Genomic DNA, 13,062 nt, shown 5'->3' with positions numbered 1-13,062 from the left:
TGAACTTGTCAGCACCTCCTTGTGTGTGTGTGTTATTACACAATTTAAACCTATCAGTTGACAACCTGTTCTGCAGTTAATATGCAAGGTCTGCAATTGTAGGCATTAGGATAAGATGGGTTAAAACCAATCTCAGTTTAGGTCTGATAGATTATTTGATAAAGGAAAATAATGGTGTCCCAGCTGTTCTCTCATCTCTTTCAGGAAGCCCTTGGAATACAGCATTCCTGTCTAAATACCATGACCAGTTTTAACCATTATGGAAAACTTGATTTGTTTTTAACATGCCTGTCACTTCAAAATGCCCTGAAATTGCCAACAATCTTGGCTCCTCAAGAGACCTAACCAGGTGGCACACATCTAAAAAGCTCAGAAAGTTCATAGACATTGCAGAAAGACATGTTTTGGGTGTGTCTCTTGCACATATGCATGTTGAATTCCGGCAAAGTGGTCTTGTACACTGTTATATGTGATCATGAAAATAGATGCAATTTCACCTGCTCAGATTCCAGGTACATGAACTATGTGGGAACACAGAACTGAAATTGTACATCATCATCATCATCATTTAGCATCCGCTTTCCATGCTAGCATGGGTTGGACGGTTCAACTGGGGTCTGGGAGGCCAGAAGGCTGCACCAGGCCCAGTCTGATCTGGCAATGTTTCTACGGCTGGGTGCCCTTCCTAACACCAACCACTCCGTGAGTGTAGTGGGTGCTTTTTACGTGCCATTGGCAAGGGGTCCGCTTGAAAATTTTTTCCGTTGTAGTTTAGTGAAGAATAAGCAGAATATATCAGGGGTTATTCAATATAGAGCAGAAGAAATAATGGAGGAATTGTCTAGGTCGGAAACTTTGATATAGACGAATGTAGTGTAATTCAGTTGATGTCTTTGGAGAAAATATGAAACTCCTTAACTTGGAAACATGTTCATGAATTATTTGAAGTATAGCTACAAATGAGACTTGTATAAAGATGGATGTTGTTCGAACAGAAACGTAACATGAGAATTCTAACATAATGAAATCAATTTTTATGTCTCACTTTTCTCTTTAGCTCTGTTTTGATTTATATATACTTGTGTGTGTGATTGGGCATATGGGTACACAGGCTGCTTTCTAACCAGGAAACAAGGTAGATGTTTGTGAAGAATGCACAGCCTAACAGACTTCAGGTATGGGGGACAAACCAATCTGGAAAAGGAGCATACAGTAGCTCAAAGGCCCAGCAAACACTTCAAAGTTCAGAGGGACCAACTATTGTAGTTGACAGCCGTACTATGATAGATACAGCTCTATAGGATATGTAGATGGAAAGCCTCTAGTCCACAAGGAATCACCAATAAGATGTTTGGAATATCTGGCTGAGTTGGATATGGTCTAATTAGTGCCCTGTAGAGTTAATCAGGTTGTATAAGATGTGATACCCAGTGGCTGATGTAGCATCATTAGTTAGCTGTTACAAGGGTAGTGCAGATGTCTTAGGTAGAAGTAAATTACAGAGATATCAAATTGCAGGACTAGGTCATGAGAGTTATGATTCAATTTTTTAGAAACAGAATTAGACTAGATTTGATGTTTTGCTTTGTGCCAGCTTCTTAGGAAGACAACTGCAGGAGAAATACTCAGCTAAAGACAAGACATTGTACTAAGCATTCATCGACCAAGAGAAAGTTTTCGACAGTCCCTCACTCCATGATATGGCAGTATCTAAAGAAGCTAGGAGCAGACAAATGGCTTGTGGGGTCCTGCCAGTAAGGTGAGAATCAGCCACAAGGAGAGCAACAACACTGGAGTCCTAACAGTATATCTCTTGCTGAAACAGTAACACATTCAAATTCAGGTAGGTGTTTGCCAGGATGCAGTAGTGAAAGCTGATTCTCACAGAGGAGATGACAAAGGACACAGACAATTGGAGGTTCACTGGTTGAGAAAACCCATCCATCAAAGCAAAAGGGAAGCCCTAAAAGCATTATGTTTATATATGTAGATTTAGGGCCCTGCACATAATCTATCCATGTTAAGCACTTCCCCTTGTCACCTCCTTATTCCTTCATCGCTTCTACCTCTCTCACCTCATCTCCATACTGATATTTAACATCAACCACACATCCACCCTTGTTCATCTCACATAACATCCAGTCAACCCCAATCTGTCTCTGTCACAGTCTTATGAAATTACCTGCCTTTCCTTTCTTCCTGATCCATTGCCTATATTCTCCCTCGTAGGCAGCGAGCTGGCAGAACCTCTAGCACACCAGGCGAAATGCGTAGCCGTATTTCGTCTGCCATTACGTTCTGAGTTCAAATTCTGCCAAGGTCAACTTTGCGTTTCATCATCTAAGGGTCGAAAAAAAACTAAGTACCAGTTATGCACTGGGGTCGATGTAATCGACTTAATCTGTTTGTCCCCTTGTGGGTAATAAAGAAACATATATTCTCCCTTGAGGGGGTGAGCTGGCAGAATCGTTAGCATACCGGGCAAAATGCATAAGTGTTTCATCTGCCACTACGTTCTGAGTTCAAATTCTGCCTAGGTCGATTTTTTTCCTTTCATCCTTTCAGGGTCGATAAATTAAGTACCAGTTGAACACTGGGATCAGTGTAATCGACAATCCCCCTCCCCAAAATTTCAGGCCTTGTGCCTATGGAAGAAAGAATATCTTCCCTCGTACTCACCTTCTTACACCTTGAGACTATACTGTGACACCTCCTGACTACCATCTTTATCCTTCTTCCAGACACTCTCACCCACCTATATCATAATACAGAATTGCCATCTGCTTCTATACAATATCTTATCTTTCTATCAATGAGCATTAATACTCATTGTTCTAATCATAGCACTAACAAGTGTTAGTCTCTACTCATAGTGCTAACTATACTGACCTTAATGTGGCTAATAGTGAACTACCTGTAATTTGCTATAAGATGTGAGACAACTGTTGTTATCATTAGGCCTAACTCATCGTAAAGTCAATACCACCACGACCGATATCCGAACTACAGTGGAAAAGGCTAGTCACTGGATTTGGTAAAAAAAAGACGATGAGCAATGGTTAGAAGAATATTGAGCTTTATTTGATAACCAGTTGATCTAGCAAGCGGGGCCTCATATCAGTGAGGGGGGGCCCGTGTGCATTGATGCCATCGAGAGGTAGGCCCCGAAGTGGCGTGAATTCTTTCCTGATGACCCCATACACTTGCTGGCTTCTGGTACGTGGAGTTTTTGACTGGTAGCACTTGCATGTACAAGTTGTTTGCAAGACACCTATTAATTGCCCTTTGAGAGGTCATTGCTTGAACTACAATGTTGTCTGTAAATGTATTGTTACCATCATACGGATACACTTTGCTAGAATTTACACGGATGCAATGATTGGCATGAAACACTGATTTCTTGCATACTTCAGCTCTTTCTTGAATATCACTAGGAAAAGACCTACTTCCTCTGGCCATCCACCACCTCAAAGCTGTGTTATTCACTATGACCATTTCCTGGTCCATAATAGAGTACCATACACGAGAAACTGACTACCATGTAATCTACACTGCCATGGGCCCCTCAGGGGAATTACAACCGTGTTTCGTGGTCCGCTACCACAACAGCTCCTTTATAGGATCCAGTTAGCTCAAGACATCATCAGGAGGAACCACGTCCGGTTTCGGCCCCTCCTCCTCTACCGTTTTGATGTGGCGGGGGCCCCCCTCTTTTGGAGGTGTCTTCAGCCCTGGTGTTGGGTGCATGTCTTCTTTCTTCTGTTCCCTGGCCTCTTCGATGTATCGTCAGCGAGTGACTGACTGTCTTGTCAAATTTCTCCCTTTAAATACCTGCCGCATAGGCTCCAGCAAGTTGTCACGTGACACTGTCTCACCGTAACTGACTAGTGAAGGTGCGTAGTTTTAGCCCGCGCTTTTTCTAAACGACCGTCACCTGTCAGTCAACGAAATGAAGACCAACTCTTTAATCACTTCGCCAATATTACAAAAATTTCTCTTGTTCCCATGAATCATTGTGTTCTCACTGAACTAATAAAGCTTTCCTATTCCAATCTACCCTTTCACTCTCATACTTCTTCCTTAACTTTCATAATCCTTTTACCATTATTTAGGGATTTCTCATCCTTAGTACAAACCTCCAGGTGGTTCCCCTCCTCTCTTTTCAGTGTGACACCACATCTGCCTTCCTGTTTTACTGATCTTTGTATTCAACTTAACCAACACACCCTCTCAATACTCATTACTTTAACCTGTTGGCATCTTTATAATTTTGGTCTTTATCTTTTAATCTTCTTCCTACCCTGTCTAGCTGGCCATGATCTGCTTAATGTCTTCTCTGCATCTCTGAAATCAGCTAGCCTGCTGCATTTTAATAACTTTTTTCGCTCTTAAATACAAGACATCCTTCGATATCGCTTCCATAGGGTCAGGAGTGGCTGTGTGGTAAGTAGCTAGCTTACCAACCACATGGTTCCAGGTTCAGTCCCACTGCGTGGCACCTTGGGCAAGTGTCTTCTACTATAGCTTCAGGCTAACCAAAGCCTTGTGAGTGGATTTGGTAGACGGAAACTGAAAGAAGCCCATCGTATATATGTATAAATATGTATGTTTGTGTGTCTGTGTTTGTCCCCCCAATATCGCTTGACAACTGATGCTGGTGTATTTATGTCCCCGAAATTTATTGGTTCGGCAAAAGAGACCGACAGAATAAGTACTAGGCTTACAAAGAATAAGTCCTGGGGTCAATTTGCTCGACTAAAGGCAGTGCTCCAGCATGGCCGCAGACAAATGAATGAAACAAGAACATACCAGCTTGAAGAAGGTTGTTCTTAATGCCACCTTCCTACCTCGGATCAAGGAGTTGGAATTTAAGTTACAGATATAACTGAGGATTATCTGGTGAGTATTTATACCATGTTGAAAGCTCACTTTGCACCCATGTAGTTTTCGTTTTGGTCCCAGTATGTAACACATCGGGCAAGAGTCTTCTGTTTTAGCTATGGGCCGACCAATGCCCTGCGAGTAAATTTTTGGTAGAGAGAAAATGAAACAAGCTCTTCATATGTGTCTTTTTGCTTTTTTGTTCCCCACCACCACTTGATAATCGGTGTTGGTTTGTTCACATTCCATACTCAGTGGTTTGTTAAGGAACCCAATAGAATAAATATCAAACATTAACAAAAACACTGAGGCTGTCTTGTTCAATTAGACCAGTGGTTCTCAACCATTTTTTGCCTATTTTACACAGATGGACCTCCATAGCGATTCGATGTATATTGAAGACAATCCTACTGTATTTTTATTATTGAATATTATTAAGAATTGTATAAAAAAATTAAAGCAAGTTATTGCACAATATACCTCTGGACTAGACCCTTGAATGTGGTGTTCCAACATGACCCCAGACCAATGGCTGAAACAAATAAATAAGAGTTTATATACACATTACTTTTTTACTTGTTTCAGTCATTTGACTGTGGCTATGCTGGAGCACGGCCTTTAGTCGAGCAAATCGACCCCAGGACTTATTTTTCGTAAGCCTAGTACTTATTCTATGGGTCTCTTTTGCTGAACTGCTAAGTTACGGGGATGTAAACACACCAGCATCGGTTGTCAAGCGATGTGGTGGGGGGAACAAACACAGACACACAAACATACATATATATATACATATATACGACGGGCTTCTTTCAGTTTCCATCTACCAAATCCACTCACAAGGTTTTGGTCGGCCCGAGGCTATAGTAGAAGACACTTGCCCAAGGTGCCACGCAGTGGGACTGAACCCAGAATCATGTGGTTACTAAGCAAGCTACTTACCACACATATATATTATATACATGTATGTATATAATATATATGTGTGTATGTGTATTTACGTATGTCTATATGTATGTATGCAAGCAATCCTAACTGCCTTTTACATGAATGGTGACATGCCTCTCTCCAGCTGAGTAGAAGTTGCTGGGTCCAAGTGAAATGTCTTTGCCCCTGAGGATTAAAGGGACATGGTAATTTATTGAACAGTAATACTTACGAGTTTTCTTGAGTACAGCTGATCAATTTGATCCCTTATTATTTCTGTAAGGCTCAATATCTTGAGATAAGGCTTTACTATTTCATCCCATGTGTTCTTGGGTCAAACTCTTCTACAAGTTCCTTCCACAGTTAGTGATCAACAATTCTTTGTAGAGTCCACATTGGGAAGTTCCACTTTCTCCCATGCATACTCCACACTTTATAATAATTCTTCCACACCTCTTTCTTTTCAAAACTGCTTATTGCACATGTATCATTATCCATCTGTATACACTTATTATCCACATGTTGATTCTAACTGATACACTGTCTTGCAACCTGGAACACCTCATGACTCTGATCTTCACACTGTAGAAAATTGGCAAACATCTTACTTTCTACTTTTCCCTGAGGCAAACATCTTATTTCCACTTCTCTCTTTGACAAACATCTTACTGTAAATCCTCAAGTATAGTCCACCCTTGAGTATAATACGCAGGGGGAATTTTAGGGGGCTGTACCTCTGAAAAACCTAAACCTTGTGTATAATATGCACCCCTTCTCTAACTTGAGTCAAGGAGTTCTATATAACATTCTTGGTTTGTAAAAATGTATACTGTAACATCCTTTATTATTATTGTATCTATAGCATAATGCAAACGTAGCTTTTTTGTGCATTTTGTTTGCAGAAAATAAAGAAATAACAGTAATAACATTTAATAAATGTTGCTTACTGCAAGTTATGGATGATTCTTTTATGACTTCATTGCTTTCAGGCTAAGCTTAAGGTATTTTCGTGCCCGACATCACAAAATGCGTCTGAATAAACATTGCCGGACAGCAAATAGAGACTCAGACATTGCTTAGAAAATATTTTTCTTTTTTAACCTTGTATATAGTATGCACTAGGGATTTTGACCTTTAAATTTGGGGGGGAAAATGCAGATTATACTCGAGGATTTCTGGTACTTTCTGCTTCTCCCTTTGGTAGCCTGGCTTCTTTTCTAGCTCTCTGATATAATTCTTTGGTACTTCCATTTTCCAGTCTTTCCAAGCTGTCTTTTTTTACTGCATGGCTCTGTCCACCTCAGTTTCATCCACAAGCCGTACTCGGTCTACTGGGAACTTTGCAGTCACATATTTGGTCCATCATCCACAGTACATTGTGTCAAAGAATCTTCCAGTTCTCCTCTCTCTTGTATGTCTCTCACCCCCCCCACTTCTTGTCAAATGCTTCAACTAATACTTCTCTTCTACATCATCCTTTTCCAGACTGATTTGTGTCTCTGAGTCCTTTTAGCTCCAAATTCGAAGTCACTATGTTGGTTTGTACATTCTTCACCTAGGAAGGACTTTGCATACACAAGCATCTGTCTATACTAATTTCTGAGGAGAATCGAGTCAATGTGGCTTGTGTATCCACCAACTTGATAGCTGCTCAAGTGACTGAATGGTTTTTTGAAGGTATTTCATTGGCTCATTCCTTGAAGATAGTGATATATATTTATTCTAAATAAGTTTGAGCGAGGTCGTTGCCAGTGCTGCTGGACTGGCTCCTGTGCAGGTGGCATGTAAAAAACACCATTTGATCGTGGCCATTGCCAGTACCGCCTGACTGACCCTCGTGCCGGTAGCATGTAAAAGCACCCACTACACTCTCGGAGTGGTTGGCGTTAGGAAGGGCATCCAGCTGTAGAAACTCTGCCAGATCAGATTGGAGCCTGGTGCAGGCATATGGTTTGCCAGCCCTTAGTCAAATCGTCAAACCCATGCTAGCATGGATAGCGGACGTTAAACGATGATGAAGTTATGTGTATCAATCAAAGTTAGTCTATATATATATATATATATATATATATATAAAAATATACACAAAGGGTTGCTGAGAAATTCCTGGCTTTAGGTAAAAGAAAATAGAGTAGGATCAGTTAATTATGATTTTATTCAGCATATCCCCACCCCGCTGAGATTCACACACTTATTGCAGTGCTCCTTCAGTTTTTCTAAGTCCTGTGAAAGAAGTAGAAGGTTTGGCCTCCAACCTAGTCTTTCGCGATACCCTTGAAGCCAGTAACTTTTCAGCACTTCCTCGTGTGTGGCGTATGTAAGCATTTCATTTCATGTTGCTCTATGATCATTTCACCATCTGACATGTGCCACCCGTTGCACCTGTACAAGTAATGTCGATTTGATGCAGGGAATGAGCTTATCTCTTTACTCTTTTACTTGTTTCAGTCATTTGACTGCGGCCATGCTGGAGCACCGCCTTTAGTCGAGCAAATCGACCCCAGGACTTATTCTTTGGAAGCCCAGTACTTATTCCATTGGTCTCTTTTGCCGAACCGCTAAGTGACGGGAACGTAAACACACCAGCATCGGTTGTCAAGCAATGCTAGGGGGACAAACACAGACACACAAACGCATACACACACACTTATATATATATATATATATATACATATATACGACAGGCTTCTTTCAGTTTCCGTCTACCAAATCCACTCACAAGGCATTGGTCGGCCCGTAGCTATAGCAGAAGACACTTGCCCAAGATGCCACGCAGTGGGACTGAACCCGGAACCATGTGGTTGGTTAGCAAGCTACTTACCACACAGCCACTCCTGCGCTTATGTGTACATAAACACTTGATCACTATAAACAAATCATCTGTGTGGTTGTTCAGTAAGAAATTGTCGAACCCTGTATGCCCATGTGCATATGGCGTAGTGGTTAATAGCACGGTCTACTAACCGTAAGATTCCGAGTTCGATTCCAGGCAGTGACCTGAATAATAATAATAATAATAACAGCATCAAAAAATACCTCAGGAATGAGAAGCCAGAATATATCAGCTGAAACATTGTGTTAACAAACAAGGTGAGGACAAATATCCGTCAAATGTAAATAATGTACATAATTCCTCATCTCTTAAATATAGAACTGTACCCTCATATGTCATCTAACGACAGGAAAGTCCAACATATGTATACATAAATACTGACTTTGATTGATACACATCACATATTGAGATGTTAATGACACGTAGGCACGTGTCATTAATATTTACATACCAGCTTCCAGGAATGTGTTTAATATGTAAAATTAGTAATTCTAATAACATTACACTACTGTATTTAGTGGTTATTTAAACGATGAGTTCGTGGATGGTTAATGAGTTAGATGAGTGATGAAGGAGGTGCAAAACTCCCAAAATATGGCATATATGTTCATTACATCTTGAACCTCATTGTTTGACATCTTGGATATGAAACATTTTAACGAGATCAGTGCTGGCTATAATTTTTACAGAAAATCTGTAGAGATGACCTTAACAATAATCATCATCATCATCATCGTTTAACATCTGCTTTCCATGCTAGCATGGGTTGGACGGTTTAACTGGGGTCTGGGAAGCCCGAAGGCTGTACCAGGCCAGTCAGATCTGGAGGTGTTTCTACAGATGGATGCCCTTCCTAACACCAACCACTCTGTGAGTGTAGTGGGAGCTTTTTATGTGCCACCGACACAGGTGCCAGACGAGGCTGGCGAACGGCCACGCTCGGATGGTGTTTTTTACGTGCCACCGGCACGGAGGCTAAGCAGGGCTGGCATGGCCACGATCGGATGGTGTTTGTTACGTGCCACCAGCACAGAGGCCAGTCGATGCGGTGCTGGCTACGGCCACGTTCGGATGGTTCTCTTATGTGCCACCAGCACTGGTACCACAAGTAATAGTGAAATTATTGTATACAGTGCTCAGGTGCACCACAACTTGTCAAAAGTGCGTATAAAGCATATGCAGTAATGTACAAATGTCTGGGAAGTGAACAGTGTATGAGTCAGACACATGTTTGCGTGTGTATGGAGGGGAGAAAATCAGGTGTCGTGTTGGCGAATCTCAGGAAGCATGGAAGTTTTGAAGGATGCAGTGCTCCGACAACTAACAACTGATGCCAGCAGTTATTTCCATACTTCAGCAACTCTCAGCATGAAAAAATGTTTCCTGAAGTCATGGGAGCTGTGCTGTTTTCTGACTTTGTAAACATGTCCATGGGTGTTAGACAGGTGGAGTTTGAAAAGGGTGCTCAGAGTTATTGTTTGTACGATGGTTAATAATTTTATGGGTGTCTGCCAAGTCAGCTGCCAGACATCGGAGTTTCAATGTATCTATGCCCAGGGAAGTAAGGTGTTCAGAATATGGCAAATGCCTGATGGAGAGTATTCTCTTGGTTGCACATTGCTGAATGGTTTCCAGGCGATTAATATCCTGGGCAAGATAGGGGTTCCAACCCGGTGATGCAAATTCCAGGTGATGTCGCACCATAGCTATATAAAGCCTAGAATTGAAATTCCTCACACCTCAGAAAAGAAAAATATCTAAAACAAACAATGAACTATGCTGTAAAAAGTTTGTTTCGGTTACTTTTTTAAAAAATTCAACATCTTAATTTGAAAGAAGAAATTAAAAAAAAAAAGTGAAACATCTAACTTGTCGTTACAATAAAAACAAACATGACACTCAAATAACTCACGAATGTCTAAATGCATTTAATCAATAAATGGAATAGATTCAGTTTGAAATGCCCTCTCTTTCTCTCTCTGTTGCCATACATATCTCTAGATAATTTTTTTCATGGTACTTAGGAGAAGAGAGTTTATTTAATGTCTAGCTTAGTAGTGAGCATTAAACAGGAGACATGTTATTTTTATGCAATACCCACTCACCACACAAATGCATGTAAAGTATTAATAGTTATAAAAAGAAAAGATACAGGAGAATTAAAAGCAGATCAAAGAGCAAAATTACAGAAAAATACAAAACCAGATTATATCTTCTGATAATTTACAAATTTAAGTGGCAAAATTACAATATTTTCAATAAATTTTCAGTTTTTTTTTACTTAACAAAATACACCAATAGTTTTTCAGCTTTGAGGCACATATTTCTCACCAAGTCACAAATTCTTATGAAATTTTTAAAAAACCATTATCAAGCTTTCATTATCAGTTTTGGTTTGGGATAAAAAAATAGTAAATATCAGTAAATGTTGTTAAATAGTAAAATCAGATAGCAAATTTAGCAGAAAATAAATAAATGTCAAATTTAAGATTATCTTATGCATTTTCTTTTTAACATTTTATATAGATGGAAACTTCTTCAAATTGGAAAATTTCAAATATAAAATATCTACGAACTGTTACAAATAAACTGCCAAAACCCATGAAGTATATATGAGAGAGTTACAAGTCATAATTCCAAACAATAAACAAATGGATAAACTCAAGTCCTATGAATACATACATACACACATACATACATACATCATCATTTAACGTCCGCTTTCCATGCTGGCATGGGTTGGACGGTTTGACAAGAAAAAAGCTACACACACACACACATACCTATGTATGCATATACATACATATATAGATACGTATATAGGCATGGCCATGCTCTAAGAAGTTCAATTCTCAACGTCATTTCGGGTTTAATCCCACGGCATGACTCCTTGAGAAAGTGCCTTCTACAATAAGGCCAGCTGGAGCAAATCCTCGTGAATAGATGAGGCAAACAGAAACTGAAAAGAAGCTTATGGTACACACACACACACATCATCATTTTTGTTATCATCCATCATCATCATCGTTTAACATTTGTCTTCCATACTTAATCGTTTGAAAGGATCCAGGTGAACTGGCAGTCAATCAGCAGTGAACCCCAGTGTCTGCTTTGACGTAGTTTCTATGGCAGGATTCCTTTCCTAGCACCGACCACTTTACAGAAAGTGTTCTGGGTGCTATTTTTGTGACGCTGGCACTAGTGAGGTCGCAAAGTAACTCACAAGACAAAGAACAATAAACAAAATCCCTACAACTGAGTGGGGTTATAGTAAAGAGGGAGTTGGTTTTATGAAAGATGTTGAGAAGCTTAAGCATAATAAGCAGACAGGTACAGGTGTTTTGCTTTGGAAGTAATATATGGCTACCTTGGATTATATAGAAGTGTGTGTCTGAGTAGTGAGAAAGAAGATAAAGATGTCAGTGATGAAGTATCAGAAATTACTCACAAGGTACAAGAAGGTGAGTATAAAGGAGAATATAGACAGGGGATCAGGTATGGGTGAACAAGTTCATAGGAGTGAGGGAGGAGAGTGACAAGTGGGGGAAATGCATCTTTCTGAGTCATAGATTCACAGGTCTGGTTTACTGGATTCTCTGGTATATATATTTCTTTACTGCCCACAAGGGGCTAAACATAAAGGGGACAGACGAAGGGATTGAGTCGATTATATCGCCCCCAGTGCGAAACTGGTACTTTATTTATCGACCCCAAAAGGATGAAAGGCAAAGTTGACCTCGGCGGAATTTGAACTCAGAACGTAACGACAGACGAAATACCACTAAGCATTTTGCCCGGCGCACTAACGATTCTGCCAGCTCGCCGCCTTGTTTATACTCTCTTTATACTCTCTGGTATATATACTCTCCCCTGGATGGGATATTAGTCTGTCACAAGATTATTCATTTTTGCCAGCTGGGTGGACTGGAGCAACATGAAATGAAGTGTTTTGTTGAAGAACACAAAGCATCGCCTGGTCTGGGAACTGAAACCACAATCTCATGACCATGAGTCCAACACCCTAGCCACTAAGCCACATGCCTCTGCTTAGTGTGGTGAGAGGTAAATATCAATATAGGGGATGGTAAAAGAAATAGCTTATAAAAGGTGATGAGTGGCAGTACAGGAAGGCTATTCTCCACTGGCTTTTATTCATTCAATGTAGTACTTGCTAATTACATCTAAGAAACAAAAGCTATCAACTATTTCTAGTGAGCCATCCAGGCATTTAAGAGAATAAATTTCTGGCATGCTCATGGTATGAACTGCTCCAGTGCATCTATCACATATGAATCTTATGTTCCCCGTTAGTCTGCCTGTGGTTCCACTACATATCTTGTGTGTCCATAGCTTACACTGGGTATTGCATATGGACTTTACACTTACACCTTTTATGCATGTTGAGCAAGGCCATTTCCATGAAG

The sequence above is a fragment of the Octopus sinensis genome, linkage group LG18 (genome assembly GCF_006345805.1).
Source record: "Octopus sinensis linkage group LG18, ASM634580v1, whole genome shotgun sequence".
Classification (NCBI taxonomy): Eukaryota; Metazoa; Mollusca; class Cephalopoda; order Octopoda; family Octopodidae; genus Octopus; species Octopus sinensis.
Note: the sequence above shows the minus strand (reverse complement) of the source record.